This window comes from Copidosoma floridanum, unplaced genomic scaffold, assembly GCF_036245765.1.
Source record: "Copidosoma floridanum isolate Cflo_tuat_1 unplaced genomic scaffold, Cflo_Japanese_pri ptg000021l, whole genome shotgun sequence".
NCBI classification, from domain to species: Eukaryota; Metazoa; Arthropoda; class Insecta; order Hymenoptera; family Encyrtidae; genus Copidosoma; species Copidosoma floridanum.
In genome coordinates this window covers 27,820,405-27,840,063 of record NW_028321898.1, presented here as the reverse complement: position 1 = coordinate 27,840,063, position 19,659 = coordinate 27,820,405, and the positions used below count along the sequence as shown (strand labels likewise).

General features: G+C 37.6%; 1 protein-coding gene across 4 annotated transcripts in view; it reads right to left on the bottom strand.

Moving 5' to 3' along the window:
- The window catches only part of LOC106642572 (sodium-coupled monocarboxylate transporter 2), a 43,555-nt gene that overhangs the window by 9,522 nt on the left and 14,374 nt on the right, over window positions 1-19,659 (bottom strand). The window contains exon 1 of one of the 4 annotated variants that reach the window (XM_014357393.2): window positions 13,494-13,692. The exons of the other annotated variants lie outside the window; for them this stretch is intronic. The gene's annotated coding sequence lies outside the window, so the exon portion shown is untranslated. Of the gene's footprint in view, window positions 1-13,493; window positions 13,693-19,659 lie in introns of those variants that run through there. 4 annotated transcript variants of the gene reach the window in all.

Sequence of the window (19,659 nt, the reverse complement as noted above, 5' to 3'; positions counted from 1 at the left end):
GCGTCACCAATCGTCACACCATCCGTCCATCTTCGCGTCTCGTTTCTTCGCACACTCTCTGTTGTGGTACCTATATATCTCGTGTTTTCGAGAAACAAGCCGCTCACCCCATCCGACTCATCCGGTACGCTCGCACGAGACCTTTTGGCTCTTTCGAATATTACGCGTCTCGCAATTCGGTATTTTAGATCGACGACGATTTTTCCAGTACGACTCGATGAAAATAAATGTCAATTTTGACACAACATCAGTGATACGGTTACTAGTAGTTTTCGGGATAGTTTAATAAAAATGTACTCCCAAATGGCCTTGATGTCGATGCAATGCGATAAAACGTAGTAGCAACGTTGCAAAAATAGATCGAGATCCTTTGATTTCCAATCAAATAAATATCATCATCGAAGGATTTTCCCCGGCGACGATAGAGCCCGGCGAAGTAGCCGGCCTGCGGAAATAATGAAAAATCAAGTAACAAAAAACTCGTGACCGATCGGCTCGAGGAGCCAATCACGTCTTGTTGAGCGAGATCATATTGTTTTGAAACTCGCGCTGTGATGTCGAGCGAGAGAGAGAGAGAAACGATCGGGGAAAAGTCAAGTGGCCTAAGATCGTCGTCGAGTGAGTAAAGTGTGCAAGCGGTAATTGAAATCTCGCGACTTTATCTTCCCGGGTATTGGATCCGAGTGGAATCGAGAGCTGTTGTCGCGAGATTGAATCACGTGCGCTGATCCAATTGTGTCAGTGAGCTTGGGAGTAGTGTGTATTGCATGCGAGGGAACGTATAATGTCTTTCGTGGAGATTATGAGTTCGCGTATGGCGTATTTGTCGATTGAAATTTCGTCATTGTTACGCAACCCTCGGGGTTGGCGTTACATTTATTATTTCATTGCAAAGGCGATCTAGCCACCTTTGATAATGGTCATTTCCTATCATAAAATCCATTTGAATGGTCATCGATGTCACGAGATTTTTTTTTTTTTTTTTGTCGATACTGCGCAAATAGCGGGTCTAAAAATAACTTCAAGGAAGGCTTACTTTTGCAAAAATCGTGATGGAAAAACTGCTGTTGTGATGTAAAGCTCAAATGAAAAAGCTGGTTCACGACTGCGTGACGAAAAAACCTACCTATAGACACTTTTCAAGCAGATTTTAGTGCTTTGATAACAAGTACAAGTAAACTTGAAAAAATGGAACATTTTATATTATAAATTTAAAAAGAGATTTGCGTGGGTCTCGTCGTAATAAAAATATATAGCAGATGGAGCTTACAGGTGTAAGGTAGCAGGTTAATCTTGGGCTCATTAAAGTGGTCTCGAGAGGGATGAAGCAGTCCTTATGCGTAAGTACATAAGCAGAGCAGAGGGAACAAACGGCAGTGGATTATCTTGACGATTTTAATCGCACTTAATTCGAAAATCCAAAAGTGGTTTCTCGTTATCTTGCAAATTATTATTTAAAGCGTCTTTGCCCTGCACAAAGCATTAACAGCTGCTGTTTCGTCAAATGTTACGTAATACTCTTTCGCCGGTGACGAGTGAATTTAATTTCTGCCCTCTCGAGATGTATAAATTAAATTTTTGTTATGTAAGATGAAATTGCTGTGTTTGCTTTTTTAAAAATGGTTTTTCAGAGTCATTAGTTCATAGACTTTTGGATACTTGAAAAATAAGGCGATTATCTAACCTTTTTAAAATAAAAGGTTTGTAATATTAAATTAAAAAAAAAAAAAAAAAAAAAGTACAAATGATTGATGAGTCACTAAGACGACACGTGTCCGAATAAACAGTAAAGCGAAAAGGAAATCAAGGACTATTAGGTTTTCCAAGCAGATTTGCTTTTTTTCCAACTCCGTCGCAATTACTGCAATTACACCGATTGAATTGTCCGTACAGGTAAATAACAAATTTTACTCGATTGTTCTTCTTCCCGTGACGTTTTTATCGGCCTACTGTCACAAAGTAAACGATTTCACTCGATAAATCTTCAAAATTAAGAGCAACTCTATGTTTTATTAACTACTCTGGAGTGATGCTTGGATAATAAACATATTAATGTTTAGTTGCTGCTCTAGAGGATATTTTTATCGCGCGATGGTTGATTTACCGTTTGCTCGTGCTGATTCAGAGTACAAACTCAAACGTTAGCTGAAAAAGTATATGTAAACTGCAAAATATATTTTAATGCCTTTATTGTTATCCAGTTAAATATAAAAAAAAAATTTAATTTATCATTCATACTAAAAATAAGAATTTTCAATCATGGAAAATACGCTTTATTCCGATAAACATGTTATGGACAGGGGGTCAGTTCTACACCAGGAAATCCCACACGTAGGTAGATTATGGAATTCAACACATGAAACTCCAACATAAAAATGGTTCTCTTGTTGAAAGCTACTATGGACTAACAGCTTGTGAAAAGGCATTTGAAAAAAAAAAAAATAATAATAAAATTCTTTTAGATACGATTATGCAGTTCTCAGAAGAACGGTGAATCTGGTGAAATTAATTGTTCATAAATTTCCTGAAATCTGACCTAATCTTTTGCACGAGTGAATGAATAATTGCTCTTTTGAAATTTTCCTTATCTAGTTTTTGTATTTAATGCAAGCACTTGGCGAAATAATGATGTACAGTATAACATCGTCGAATATTGCGGAATAAAAATAATGTATACGAAGGTGGAAAATAAAAGGAAACGTCCACGTGTTTAATTACAAAAAAAAAAAAAAAAAAAAAAAAAATGGATAATTCGTCTGAATGTCAAAGCATTAATGCAGTTGTCGCTGCAGTTCAAAAAAAGAATCAAAAATTGCAATAACTTCCGTTCATTGTCTACTGGAATTAGAAATACGAAGTATCTAATTCTACAGGTAGTAGGCACTGATCTTACCCTTGACCTTGTACTTGCTTGTACCTTGACACACAATTACTATTTATTATTGTTAATAATTTAATTATATCACATTTTTGATAAGCAAAAAAATAATACATCATTTTTCAAATTAAATTTAAGAGAAAGAAAAAAACGGTTTCCGTCAATAAAAACAACGGATATGTAAATTTTACAACCTTTTTAAATTTATTATCTCATGTACTCCTTTTAATGAAAACAACATTACGATCATTGGCATAATATTCACTACGGAGGAGAGTAAAATAAACATAAAAAAGAAGAAGAAAAATGATTGAAAACCTTTTTCCTGACTTTATAGATACACACAACAATTTTTAACATTAGGAGCATGTGTTTCGAGTGTTAATTAAAAATCATTGCAGATTTTTTACCATTCTCATATACGCATGGCTTCAAGGATGCAGGAGTACTAACATTCTGCATTGTCTATAGAACAGAATTATGTCACAAAATCTCGCAGACTTGGGCCAAACAATAACATTACCATAAGCACCTAAAACTCTTCTCGACTTAAAAACACAACTGTTTTTGACGTCTTTGATAAGCGATTTTTAACTCGAATCAGATGTCAAGGAAGTGATGAAAAATAACGTACGCTAACGACTTCCCTCGAAAAAGCATTCAAACTACTTGCACATGTTGTGTGGTTGACACAGTCAAATGACGGTCAGACCTACACTCGATACTATTTAATTATATGCGAAAGAGAAACATACAAAGTTGTTCATGCGAATATTCTCACTCTCGATGTTCTTCTCTCAACAACTTATGTGTGTATAACCGAACACACGTGTCCGCCTCGTGGCTTCCGAGCATTAACGCGCTTCGTTAGCATAAAAAGGGAGACACGTGATTTTTTTGGCTTACATACGCGGATGGGGCGAGTTTACTCCCGATATCGCGCGATTGTGTAAGCATATGGATGATTTTGCTTCTGCGAGAGGTCGGGTGCTCGATTCGCGGCTGTAAGATGGCACTTTTTGGAGGCGTGTTCGCTCATTCTGTTATCGCGAAGATAGTAGTTCCGCGCGATAAAGAGAGTCACGAGGTGTTTTTTTTTTTTTTTTTTTTTTTACACGTGTGTGCGTATGAGCTTCTTTTGTTCAATCGATACGTGCTGATCTCAATAAACCAAGGATGTTTTACGATTTTCGGGTGTTGATTGACAACGTAAATACGAGTATTGTTGTTGACACGAAAATATTTGCGTAATCCGATCCGACGTGCGTGAAAATAATCACCAAATGTCCAAACTTCTCATCAATGAAAAATAATGTTTAATGTCAAACGGTTGCATAAATGAATGCGATAAACTATCGCGACAACTTGCTTATTAATTGTGACGTTATTACGAAACGAGGAAGGTACACGCGAGAGTCTTAATAACATTATTGAACGACAATTTTTACGCAACAGTTTGTTGACTCCACGGTAACTCTCGCTCAAAGTGATTTATCCAAATTTACGATGTATTTTCAATCGTTATTGTTTTTTCATTTAATTAGCAACACTATTCCTTTCCTTATATTCGTATAAAACTAGTTGATGTGGTATACTTCGAAAATAAATTTCTCAAACTACACACTTTGCCATTTTGCCGGCCAATAACTTATCCTCTTCCCTCGATCGAAATACTCATAAAGTCGCTCTCTTCCCACGGCATCCAGCAAAACACCTATTTACCTTAGCTTTCACCAAGGAAAAAAATAAAATAAAAATTGCGTAAAAAAGTCATTCGCAAGAGCAGCGATTTCGAGGTGCGATTAGCCACGTGTCGACCTCTCTGCCGCCGGGGTGAAAAAATTTCTCCCCCAAAGTCGGTCGACAGGAAGGAAGGACGCACTGGCACTTCCTCCGAAAAAGGATCGCGGAGTAAGAAAGAGGAGCAAAGAATTTACGGGACACGGGAAGGACGCGACTTGGATTGTTGTTGTAAATCACTGGCTCGCGGAGCTTTAGCTTCCAGATAAGTGAGCTTTCCCCCAAGGCCGCCCTGACCAAAGCATCAACGAGGACCCAAAAGCTTGTGTACTGTCTTTGTCCGTGCAATTTGTTTTGCCGCTCTTGGGACTTTTTTCTCAACCTCGTTGTAATAAAAAATAACAAATCAATTTGTATAATTAATCGGAAAATCTCCTGGACATTTTTAAAAATTGTCACGTTTTGAAACGTCAACGATGAGTGAACTGTCGATCGTGAAAGTAACAAAAGCGTTGCAAGTCGTAACGAGAGATGTCAAGTTATGGTTCTGCGAATGAGGTAGGAAAACAAGTGAAGTTTCCGCACAACGGATCGTCTTACGCTTAGGCTTGCAAGAACAGCCAAAATCTCTTCTGTCACTGGATATATATACACACACGTTATATTTATCAACTTTCTACCGAGTCGGCAAACTCGATAGGAACGTCGCACAAGGAGACTTTTGTTGCGTCACATGGGAACGCAAACAAAACAATCCCCGGGATATATATACCTTCTTAGTACATACTCCGCATTTCTACTGTACCAAACGATGACAATAACAAAAACACCAGCAGCACCCAGCCAAACCCTGGTTTCCCCCGAACAAAAAAAAGCTCTGGTATTTATTGAGAAAAGCTTTGATGTATACATACACCCACGTGTACCTATAATATTATATAAAACCCAAACTATCGTCTAAAATACACGGAATTTGTCTATTGGCCCGATGCCAGACATCAGTCCTCGCCTCGCACGCGCTAAGAGAAACCGGACATATCCCAAACAGACCGACTGGGAGCTTCCACGTGGAGTAAGTATACCTCGTCGTTTGGTGCTTTTCTTTGCCACATCAGGTGATACCTTGGACTGCAGCGATAATGGCTGAAGCTTTGCAGCTGAGTTATGCTACCCCCATAGTTTACTCGATCTTTTCTTTCGGACATTGTTGTTGGCTCGATGAAATGTGGAATGATAAATCGATCATATTCTAGGTTCGTCTAGACTTAACATTAAAATGTCAAGGAGGTGTATTGTCCCTATTTTTATCTTCTGGCCATTGTAGCGATGAATTATGGATCTTTGTTGTATTATCGTGCTTTTGTGGTGTAGGCAGTGTATGTACATAACGTGCGGACGCGACTGAATCAACGGATTGATGCGATAGACAGACGGACTGGCTGTATTTTCCCTTTTCAAAAAGTGAGAAGAAACAGCTGCGTCGGGCTGACAAAAGTTAACAAGAATCGAGATAAATATTTGTCACGTGCTGATTTCGTCGTGTCAATAACAATAACTCTTAGACTCATTGCGTATAATTTTTGAATTTGAAAAAGTCTTTTTTTTTTTTTTTTTTTTTTTTTTCTTTTTAACGTCGAAAAATAATTTTTTGTTTCGAATCATTAACAACGAAATGATTACAAGGTAAAAAATAAGGATAACACTTTGCAGATAACTAACACACTAGTAGACAACAATATCGTACGATGTTGGATTTTTTTGTTTACTTTTTTGTCATTTTTATGACAAAACATCCAGTTAACGATGTATAATCGCTTATAAGTTGTTCCTTTAATAAAGTATGTCTGTGGAGCGTATAAATTTTAGTTACTTCTGATGATGCTGTTGCTTAATAACATTAAATGGACAGTAGACAGATGACTCGCGTAACAGAGATAAAAGTTATCAAGTAATACGGGGAAACAAGTGAGACTTTACAGCGCAAATATCATGAAAAAATAGATAATTTCAAATTACGTTTCAATACTGATGTCATGTAAAATATTTGCAATTCTGGATTACAACTGTATAGGATAAAATTGGCAATGCAAAATATAAAATTCTTTGTTATTCGGCGAGCAGCTTAACATTGCGTTACACGTGGGTTAACGAATAATAAAATTTAAAGGGAATTTTTTTGAAAAAACGAGGAAATTTTCAATTTCTTTTTAAGCAACGACGTGATTAAATAGTATTCAAGTAGAAAAAAAAAAAAAAAAAAATATGCGCACTCAAGTAGCTCCAGTGGTGTCTAGTGACAACATGATCGCAGCGGTGCTCTACTAATAAATTGAGATTTACTATTTTTCTCTATTTTTAAACGTTGCGTGTGTCGTCAAAAGCTACACTCACGTTGCGCATTTATATGTAGAGGCCACCAGAGCACTAGTTGACCTCATGCGCACAGCAAATACGTGACCAACCGAACGTTACTTTTTTCACTTTGCTTCCGAAATAACTTAGATGCACGTATACCTATGCGCTAATGATGATGTTCGTCGTGAGTCTTATAAACATGCTAATGGGACTCTCATGTATGACTCGGTTTTCTATGTAATGACTTCTGATTTCCGTGTTTCGGGGGAAATTTTTTTTTTTTTTTCATCCATAACAATGAAAAGAAAAAATAGAACCAAAAAGAATGTACTTTCTGAATAACGATAATCAAACTACCTATTCGTGAATATTATTCCACTTGCAAAGCACTGCAAATTTAAAGCTCCGATCTACTAGTACAGAAAACAATAGAGAGCTTGCGCTTCTAAAGGCCGAATATTCGGAGATGGCTTCATAGAGTCGATCGCTCGGGAATGCCTCTTTTCGTCCCGTCATCGTCAGTTTCGTCCGAAGCGTTGTCGTCAGTCGGTCTCTCTTTCCACTCGACCAGGAAGAGGTGCACCTGCACTGTCGTATTATACACGTATATACCCAAAAGCCACAGTGGAATTTTCATGGTGGTGAGGTCGGTGGTGCTCGCTTATGACGCTATACCCATATGTACAATATTCGAAAAATTTTAAGACTATAGCCCCCACGAGGCTGTTCAAGGACACATGGGTCCAATGTTTTTACACATACTCCTCATTAGAATATTTTCATTTGATATACCAACTAGTAAACTGCGCAGCTGTGTTGCAACAGTGGATTACGTGTGGCAGCGTGAGTAGTATGGACTGCCAAAGGAAAGCGCAGAGATAAGATATTATTCAATCAATCGAGCAATGACTCATACCTTGATTATCCACTTGTGATTTTTTTTTTTTTTTTTTTTTTTTCTTTTTCATTGACCCAACAAGTTTTCAGTCAATTCGTAGGAAGAAAAAAATAGACATTCAATCGAATTCTACGACTCTATGGTCATTAATATCAAACTGTGTACGTAGTAGAAGATATTGAAAAGTCGTATTGTGAGTGTGTAAAATATGCGCGTACGTACCCATAGCTTTCAAGGCCCCATTTCTGCCGATGTAAACATCAGCTATTTAATTTTAAGCGTCACGTGAAACGAGTCGTTTCGATGTGTCACAGTGTTTTTACATTTGATACGCACTTTAGCTTGTCTCGTGTGTTTCGACAGTATTATTTTGCGCGGTAAGAAAGAAGCACATCGTAATGGTGTCAAAGTTATTTCCTTGTTTTGCTTCTGGAACAGTTTCGAAGTTCATTTTGCGATAACTTTCGACAGATACGAGTACAAATTTTGTTTGCACATTCACGACATGGCATGCACAACGCGATGTTATTCCAAAAAGTAATTTTTTTATTTATTTTGAGCTTAAAAAAATTTCTTGTTTTTTTTTGTACATCCAGCCGATCAATCAATTAAAATTAAAACATGAGACGTATGATAATTACACTAATTATATAATTCATGTACTAAACATGGCAGAACTAGGCAGTGGTTGCATTGTGGTACGATGACAAAAATATGTAGGAGTATAAGAGTATAAGTACTATGTGGAAGAAAATGAAAAAGGATGTGTTGGTCGTCAACAACGTGTGGACCACACACAGGTGAAACCAAAAGCAGACACATCACAGTCACGAATCGGTCGTTGTGTCAAACAAGCTGGTGTCCCGCTGAGTCAGAAAAAAGGGATTTTCAAAATTATGCTTGTCTCTGGTGTGTAGTGTGTGTGTGTGTGTGTGTGTGTGTGTGTGTGTGTGTGTGTGTGTGCGTATGTATGTGGGATTATATACACAGTGAGGTTGTAAGTTGTAAAGTGCCGTCGTCCATAGAATTTATGCCGATGGAGGCTCGACCCTAAGTTTTATGGGTATTTCTTTTTTTCTTGGATTTAACAAAAACCGGTCCGACAGACCGTATGCATAATAATAAACATGATGATAATCACAACAATAATAATTGTATGCCAATACCGGTTCGATCATTTCCTGTTACGTATAGGTTTTTTTTCTTACAATTGTGTTTTTGCAGGGTTAAGAAGTCATGTTTATTACACTGTAACTTTAGAATTAATTAGGTAAAAAGTTTGCCTTCATTATTTTCACGTAAATTCACGGTAATTCGTGTGCATCACAGATTTACATCAATATCACAGTGATTGGTCAAGTTGTGAAATATTGGCCAAGTAATGAATACTCCACTAGCTGTTTGAGCTCATCAGTATAGTTTTTTTTTTTTGATGGATTATAATAGTACTTCTTGGCTAATTAGCAAACTCGTTATCACTAAACATGAAAGATTTTTTTTTCCTGATTCAATATCGCAAATACAGTGAAGATCAATGTATAAAATTTGTCGAGGATTAGGATTCTTCATGTAGTAAAATAAATATTAAATGAAAGGGCCGTCTGTATACATTAATGGTTTATTTATTTGATAAACTTCAACCTTCATTAATAATTGAGCATTAATAAAGAAAAAAATGCAACAAGGGAAAAAAAGGTGCTGCAAACTGTACCGACAGTAACAAACATATTTACTTATCGAGAACTGATCTGTCAATGCCAGCGGAGTTTATCCGAGTTTATCGGTATAAAAAATCAAATTGGGCTATTTGCGTCAATGCACATTACATTTAGATTCACTCTTCATGATAAGTAGGAAAAGTGGTTCAGTAAAATCATTTCTGAGATGAAAATTTCTTTGGCACAACCAATTTCTGGGTATATAATGTTTATTTACATTCTCAAACTTGGGCACGGATAATTTTTAATTTTTTTTGCAATATTATTGTTTTCTAAAAAATTAACACCTAATTTGATATTGCTAAACGTTACTTGACAAAATTTTTTTCAGCAAAGACAATGCAATACAAATTAAACGAAAAAAGAAAATATAAAGAAAAAATTTTTTAGGGAGAAAAGGGTAAAAAGGTTCAAAAAAGTACGAAAATAACTTTGCAATAAACGTCTAAGATTCATGGCACTTTGGCAAGAAAATATGTTTTAATATAAAATATTTTCCAGCAAAAAAAATGCACTTTGTTTGGAAAAAAAAATTTTTCTCGTGAAGCGCTCAAAAATTTATGAATCCCTGATGTTTAAAGAACTGGCCAAGAAAAGCTCAAACAAATAAAAAGAGCAGAAAAAATTGCAATAAAAACAATTATCAATTGTATTTCAAAGAGAGTGAAATCTCGAGAAAAACGTTCATGAAAAAGTTAGTGTAAAAAAGTAGGTGGCAGCGTTTTTTTTCCTTGGTATATTTTTTTTTAAAACTTTTTTTTTTTACTCAACTCGATATAATTAAAAATTACTTATTACAATTATTTAAAATATTATTTTGTTGAGAATTTTTCGAAAACTGTTGTTTTTGCGTAGAACTTCAGATTGCACAATTCATTCCCTTTGTTCTATGGAACACGTGAGATGGAACATGTGGGACATATAAAAAGCAGCTGTGCCGAAGGAATTCCAACTTCAGGAGAAATTTTACTGTACTAAAAGAAAGAGGAGAAACGACGAAATCACGAGCGCACCTCCGATAACGATCGATGACGCACGCTTCGACTGGATATATTTTTTGCCGAGTGCGGTGATTTTTTTTCTTTTTCCGTCGCTGCTTTGATGATTGCAATTTTTTACAGGCTTTGAGTTATGTCAGCTTAAAAAATAAGCTGATTCTCCTGGAGAACGCGATTTGGCAATCAAGAGTTTGTTGGGTTTGATTCTTTTTTATGACGACATTACGCAGCCATTTTTCAACCTCGTAACCAGAGAGATAAGCGGATTTTATAATTTTGAATAAAAAATTTAAAAAAACTAAAATTGTGCAACATATTATAAAAAAAATTATAAATTAAATTATTTGTTCATTCAGATTAGTACTGGTATTTAAAAATCTGTTTTATCTATATTTTAAAGATTAGCTATGGTATTGTTGAGTGATCATCGTACATTTAACATACAAAACTGTACGAATCACTGGAGCGAAAAGCCTTGCGAGTTCATCGAAACGAGTAAAGAAAAAATAAGCCTTTTCTCTTCATTTTTATCAGTATTACAAATAAAAAGAGAAAAATTTAATCTTTTTTTCTTTTTCTTTTTTTTTTTTTTTTTTTTTATTACACTAAATTCACTGCTCAGCTTCGCAAAGAGGACCGGTAAGAGCTCTACACTCCACCGACCACATTATCAACCAAAAAAAAAAAATAACATGCAGAAAAAATTGTTCGTAAAATCCTTTGTAGAATGGCAGCCTCTCGTGTCACTGTATTCTTTCAAGGCCACTGGCAAAAAGCCTGTCCAGATCGCGTACAAAAAAAATCCCCTCTCTTTCTCTCTCCTACGTGATCATAGCAGTTAGTTTTTGTCAATGAACCGGTCCCCGTTTTTGCTTATGTACTTTTTCGCCAAGTATCACGAGAAACTCTAATTAGCTCTTAAAGTCCTTGAGCAGAGAGCTCGGGGCGTAATGTTATGATATTTTTTTTTTTTTTTTTTTTTTTTTTTCATAATTTAACTCTCGCTAGAGTTTGGTCGGTAATTAAACGTTCGATCGACCATGCGAAAGTATCAAGATTGTAATGAAACGACATTGCAATGTTTGAAAGCAAAAGACTCGGCTAGATTTTTTGTTGAGAAATGAGCGCCGGCGTCAATGTCCCTTTTTTATGCTGTTTACTATTTTTTGTCAAGTGTTTGGATTAAAGTTTTTTTTTTTTTTTTTTTTCTGGACAATCGAAGTAAAAACTAATCGAGGTGACTAACATACATCGAAAAAAAATTGGAAATAGGCAAGTGGCTTGGTTTTATCAGCGAGTTGGAGATTTTCGTAGACGATAAATTTTTTTTTTTTTTGTAATTGATTTAATCATTTCTGGATGCAGATGTGATGGTTATAAAATGCAAAACCCAGGGATGTCCATTAAAGCTGGAAAATGGGACAAGTGTATGTAAAGTTATTTCTTGAGAAAAAAATGGTACCTGTTTACTAAAAAAATATATTAAATATTCATACCGATGATATTAAATGTACAAAGTATGGGTGTCGGTCAGGATGAAGAATTAATTAAACGAACGTCAACGAAAACTTTGTTTCAATATTTTAGGTATTCATTACATTGGGACATTTTAATGATCCTTACAGCCTTCAAAGTGAATTGGTTATCTTTTATGATAAAAAATAGTGTTGTTTTAGATTATAACTAGAAAACAGTGTCCTCAAAAGTGCAGCTGATCAATTACTTTCATTTTAAACTTGTGGGCAGAGGTTTTTCTCATTTTCAAGCACGACTGACTTGTGTAAAAATTATTTTTCACAAAAAAAATTGATGTATTCAAGTTTTTAAGATAATTAAAGTAATAACGCCACCAGATTGAGCTCGAATCATCGACCCAGATAATTTACGTTTAGACAGATTTCATCTGTGGAAAAAACAATAATTTTGTAAAAATAATCGAAAGAAATTCCCAATATGTCAATACCAGCCCCGCAGCTCGATCAATACATTTCAAACCCAATATTAATCATGGACGCAGGGTTTAAAATTTTTACACATGACATGCCTGCTCAAGGCTAAAACATATTTTTATGAAAATAAATATATTACAGCGCCACTTGCGCAATATTCTTGTTTTACGCTCAACAGTAATTGATCGCGTTTTTTACATACAAAAACGGTATAATATTCTTCCATCTGTTGAGACTACAGTTAAAAACAAAATGACCTCAATTTCTGGACCCAATTTCTGACTCTAAGCATCAACATTTGCATCAAAATCAAAATCCTTTATTAACAGAGCTCCGTTAAAAAAAAAGCGTATTAACAAAAGCCATTATACGTGCTTGGAAAACTAGTGTATGCTGCACCGCACATTAAACTACTTCCTTCATAGCACTTTTGTTTTCCTCAGCTCTCTAGATTTTTTTTTTTTTTTTCACCCAAACGCATCACACACGTCTATGTTATCCATTAGCGCGCATCGCGTAAAAACGAGGTTGCACGCAGCAACTTTGCGAAAAAAAGAGCTTCGCCAACCTTCCGTGACTGCCCGATTTCGTGCGAACGCCAAGCTGTGTGCGCATCTCTCAACCAGCCGGCAAAATCTCGGAGTTTACGTGACCTGAAAAGAAAAAAAAGAGCGCGAGAAAGCGCGGGTCTTGCAACGCGTAACATTCTGTACAAATACGTGCAATTTTCATTAGTATACCGATCACCGATCTCCGGAAATCATCTGGTTTTTTTTTTTTTTTATTGTTACAGCAGATGCTCGAAACCATTTGGCATGGCTACAAATAGATCGTCATCCACCCACGTGATTTATTTATCTGTATACATCTCGCAAATGACGTACACGTGCAGCTAAATCGATCGACTTTGACTGTCCATGTATCCCACACATGCAGCGAATTATATACATAACTCACCTTGCGCACGCGTTCTCTGGTTCCTCGCACCAGCGGCTGCATGCACGTGCGCACTTGCACCAATAACACACTACGACACACTCTTTTCCCCGTTGTTTTTCCCTCGTCCTGTTACACCCGTGCGATCGGTAAAGCAAAAAAGTTTGAAAACGTGCAGGACAACGCGAGTAAATTATTTATGTGTACACTTTGACGAGTCCAGGGGACCAGCGGAAAACGCGTCCGCGTGTAGCCGAGACAGGACCAGCTCTGCGAGACACGATCACCGAGCGGGTGTTCCCGAGACCTTGTCCCACTCTTTGGGCGATCCGTCGGACTGGTGTCTGCGAGTGTGGGTGCAGTGTCCGTGTGAATAACCAGCGAGTGCACCGCAATATCTGGTGCACGTGTTGAGCGGTGGAAAGATGAAGCCGGAGCTCCCGAAGTTTCCGCGAGCGAGAGAGGGAAGGTCAAGGGTCTCTGCAAGCTCTCTATAGCTGTAGTTTCTAAGCTCCGGGCCGGTGCAGATGAGATTTTTTTTTGAAAAAGTGGTGATTTTTTTTTTTCATCAGTATGCTAGTTGAGAACTATTTTTGTTTCAATGATGAAATAGTTTTGACTTGGGTGCATCGATCGAGCGGCATTCCGTACTTTGCAGTCTTCTTTGGAAATTGAGCTGCGCGATTGCGTCGGATGGGCTACTTTCGGTCGCTGTTGCGTCAGTTTGTCGGTGAACTCGATTGCGTTTGATAGAAAAGATTTTTGGCAACAATTCTTTTCTTTTCTTTTTTTTTTTTTTTTTTTTTTTTTTTTAAATTTCACAAAATATTAGTATCAATTTTTCGGTACTTTGGGCTGATTAACAAAATTTATAGACTTGGGTGCAATTATTTTATGTATTGTGAAATGCTTTTAATAACAATTTTTTTCTGAACAATATGCGATTTTTCGCTGCAAGAACTTAGTATTTATCACCTTTTACACTTCATATGCATTTTCTTTACCAAAAAAATGATTTAAATTACTGTATCACCAGTACGTATTATAATTATAATATTTCTTCATTACACTTTCGGCAAAAAATTATCTTAAAAAGAAATTACAAAAGTACCTATTATCAAAACGAAGGTATGAACCATTCGAGCTTTTAACCACAAGCTCAGTGAGTTCAGAATTTAAATGTACTTAAAATAAAAATAAAAATTTACTTTTACCCTAATTCTGGCTATTACGAACATTTTACAACCGAGAATAAAAAAATCGAAGAACCTCCGTCAGTGTATGCTTATATAAATAGTTTTGGAATATCCCGACGTTAGTAGTTTTATTGAGTTCGTTGAGGTACTTTAAAGAGATCACCATCATTTTGAAGTTTTTTAATTTTGCAAATTGTTGAGCCAACTTTGCCCGAAACGGCTTACCGCGGTCTCTCAGCGCCTGATCATGCTTCGAACAACTCCGCATAGTTGATTGAAAACTTTTTTGTTTTTTCTCCTCCCAATTGCACATTTCAGGGGAGCATAGCGAACGGCGTTCTTATTTTATGCAACACTTGCCAAAACACGCAAGCTATCCGGTCTCCGAATTACGGAACGTCAGCCGCAACATATACCGTATCACCGCGGCTGCCATCGAGAACCATCGAGTAACGCACGAGCAGAAGCAGCAGCGATGTTGGGCATTTAAATAAACTCTCTTGATCGCAATCAATTCCGAGTTTGCTCTTTTTCGCACGCATCAGCAGAAAAATAAATCAAAGGGGTAAGGGAGGAAGGGAGGCAAAACAAAACAAGCAGGCAAACATCGTAACTATATCCGCTCACTCGCACCACACATACCGTGCGAGTGAATCGAGATAGCGATCAACAATCGGGTCTTTTGGATGGAAAAAAAGTAAAGTTTTTAGACCAGCACATTTTTTTTCTTTTGTTTCTGCCTCTTCCACCTAATGACACGCTGCTCGAGTTTACTTTTTATTATCCTCGTTTCCAACACTTTCTTCCCGGATAAGAAATCCCTGCAAATATAGCACGAGCATTGGCGGTTATTATCTCGATGAATTTATGCACACTCGAGCGATTCGTGAGCGACGATACATATCGAGCTCGAGATGCGTTGTTTTGTTCATTTTTTTTCAATTACCCGTTCCTCGATAGCAATCAAGCGCGTCTGCGTGTCTGCCACATGAATTTTTGTTTTCCATTTATCGAGTTTGATATATCAAAAACTTATAAATAGGTTTTCCAGGATTAATCGGTATCCACGTGACGATCAAGCTTTGCTTGTTTAGATAAACAATAGTTCTACGATGATTCATCCACTCGTAATAAATATTTTAATCTACTTTTGAAACAAAAATAAAAAATTAACTATCCTCACGCTTTTTTTATCTATCAAGCTTATAATTTTTCGGCAATTCGTTAATATGAACGTCCGGAGGGTTACATCGTGAAGTAAAAAAAAAAAAACAACCGACTCACACCAGCCCAGTGAGAATGATTATGTAATTCCAAATCACGCCATTGATACTGAAAACGTGACAGTCCCTATTCCACTTGTATGAAGACGTGATCTCGATCCAGTTTGTCGCATTGCCTTACAAGTGGCAAACTTTTTTTTTTTTTATTACCGATGAAATCATGCCAGCCGGCAGTACGAGACAACTTTAAACAACACTAGTATTATATGTAGTGGCCCGTTAACCTTCCAACCCCCTACGCCATAAAAAAAGTGATTGTAAAAAATATGGCCACAATCGCATAATATTAATTAACGCAAACACTCTCAGCAGACCGACCCATGGGCAAGCGCACAAAGCTCGAGAAAGGAAAAAAACAATCACATTCTGAGCCACACCCGCATGATCCAATGAGTGCCCTCTACGAGCCCTTGTAACCACACGGGGTTGTAGAGTCGCCCGCTTTGGCACGACTTTTTCTCGCTCCACTAAATGCAGTACCGCGAAAACCACGCGCGTTTGATGGACGATGAGAGAGACCGCGCGCACGGGGTATGGAGGTACGTGGGGTCGACCGGAGGTGGATCGAAAATACGTGACGAGCTAACCGGTGCTGGGGAGTGTTTTTCGCTCGGGGATTTTTTTTTAGATCGCTGCTCGTTGGATGTGGACTTTTTTTTTTTTTTTTATTGGCAGAGTTTGTAGACACGTCAATCGAGTTAAGTCGAGTAAATCGTGACTTATTTTCTAGTAGGTATAATCTTGCAAGGACTCGTGAGTAATTAAAAAATTTCTGTTTAAAAATTCACGCAAATTTACCTGGTTTCCGTCGCTTGATAAAAGTCAATGCAACAATCCAAAGCACGTATCACAAAAGCTAATCAGTATTAGAGGTAATTGTGTAACGAAGTGTATGTATACGTGTGCAGTGTATATAGCAATGTAACGCACGTAATCGGATCTATCGCGTGCGGCATTAGTCATTGCGATCGAACTTTGGGCCAATATCAAAGGTGTACACATATACGTCACCTAAGCAGTAGCACGCAATACATATTATATACATGTAACAGCTCCGAACACGTTCGCGTGCGAATTTTACACGTCAAATGAGCGTCATTGCGCGTCTGCCTGTTTCTAGGCGTGTGTGCACTTCTACACGTCTGTCTCGCGTACACGTTTGCCTTTGAGGTATTATGCAAACGCATTTCAATACATGTATAACACGTATGCGTAAATTCGAAAATCAATCGTGCACTGATATATACATGTATCTTGTGTTACAGTAAAATACGTTTATTTTAATTCGATGTATATTGTATAATCGAGTAACTATATGTGCAGCGAATCGGCTCGTTTGGAGAAAAATAAATCGACGAGAGGTTTCGTTTCCTGCGTTAGTCAGTTGGTTGATTAAAGGCATCGAATCATTTGCCACAAACATTTAAGCTGCTTAAACAAAGCCTTGACGGCCCGTGTGTTTGCTCCGGGACCCGAAAACAAATCCGATCTCTTTCTCTGATGATTGGCAAGTACCGAATATCGGTGTGTTTCTGGCGAATGTGGTTCGTGGTGATGTTGAAAATTAACTTTTACAATTGCCATACGAACAATTATATACGCAAACAACGTACAAATTAGTAAAAACCACGAGCTCAATTAATCGTGGCAACGTTGGCTGTACGTACAACAAAATACACGCTTCACGTGGCGCGGGGGAGTGAGCAAAAGTGCAGCGTTCAACTATATACACGCGAAAATTTGAAATGACGGTAATTGTGTTTGCAAAATTAGCACTGCTGCTGCTGCTCAACTTCCCTCGGTCTTTTCCCCGAGTAATTAATTGCCGAATCTTTCCCTGTTTAATTAATCAAGTGGCTAATGCCCCCCCGGCCCACCCCTAACCTGCCCTCCAACGCGCCCAATTTCGGGGGTTTTGGGAGTGCAGGGATGACAGGGTGGGTGCGGCAAGGAGTTTCTTCGAGTTTTAACGAGAGGTGGTGTGGAAAATGTATGGCGCGCCTTGTGTGTGAGCGATGAGGCGTGGAAAGGCGCTACTCGCGTCTCGGGGAAATTTGCACGGAGCCAGACTGATGGGTGTCACTTTGGCGTTGGCATCGATGCGTTTCGAAATTCCTGGATAAAGCATTGACGGACAATTACTTACAGAAGTCGGGCATTCACGGCAGGGTCCTACGTTGATGTGCAAAAATTGAAGAAAAAAAATAAAAAAGTGTCGATTCCGTGATGCAAAGTTTCAAGCTCTCGTGCAATAGTTCTTCGAAGCTTTCGTGTCCACGTGAATCACGTATTGTTACATTGTTTGATGTGTAGCGTATAAAAAAAACAGACACATCACGTGTTGTTACGTTATTTTCTACCGTAAAATAGTTATTAAAAATTACACGATGAAAACAAAAAAAAACAAAAACATGCAATCATACGAGCAAGGATCAAGGGCGCGATGGACAAACGAAGAATTAATAATATACGTGTATAACAAACGTAGATCCTAATATACATCGTTACACGTAAGCATATTTGTATGTCATGATGGTCCAAAAGAAGGTCATTAACTCCAGTATACGCGCAGTATATAAAGGGTGACTGTGCGAGGATATGTATAGGGATGGCAACTCGCACTATTATACCAAATACACACCAGCTTAGTTGACTGAATTACCCTCGCCGACTTAGCAAATGATCGATTAGATCGTCGCGTAACCATATGTATATATAAGCACCGAGCACTGGACCGGACGTGTATATTACAAGCCGTGCAATTAGGTGCAGCCGGTGCTCACGTGCACGCAATCGCATGTGCCTATATGGTTTCGTACTGCGTTTGATTGAAAATTCGAAAGCGAGTTTGCACATACATTAGAAAATGGAGCGCAACCGAGAAGAGCTACGTGAGGGACGAGTTAGTTTTCACACTAGCGATTTCAAAGTTTCGTTATAAAGTAATATGTATACGTGGCTATTGTAGTATATGTGCTCGTCGTGTATTTTTTGGGCGATCGGCCGATTTATTTATAAACTCCGGCTCTTGATTATCCGGTTTTCGAGGAAACGGGTCTCACACGTACTTGTGTTTTACGATAATTGGGGATAACTCGTTGTATGGGAGAGCGAGTGAGTGCAGCTGCACGGGTGAGCTTTAATTCGGCCATTATGGGGTAAAACGCGTTATTGAGAGAGCGAATCAGTATGACTGTGGTTTTTTACGGTTGTTATCGGATGAGATCAAACTTTCTTTTTTTCCTCTCTCTAGTGCCCAGTCAACAAATTCAAAATCAAATTACATGGATTAATATTGTCGAGAAAAGCTCGAAACAACGTTGAATGTGAATTTTTTGAGAATATTTAAATATCTTATCGGGTTTTTGTTTTGTTTTCATTGTCCATCACCACTCAAAGCACCATTGTTTATCCAAACGATATCTGAATAATCTTGACTGATAAATAACTAATACATGGGTACGGTAAAACAATAATATTTAAATATTGTATACGTGGGCAAAAAATGTCATACATGTAAAAATTGCCAATGAGAAAAAAAAAGATTTTGCTGACTGTGACAATGCAAAGTGCCCAATAGATCGAAGCTGTATCGTACACGGTCGTAAGTTACACAATCATCGGCCCTCATTTAACCCAATGAGATACAATAAAAAAGAGCGCATCACGTGAAAATATTGGCAATTCTGTCGACATTCCTTTTCCTTC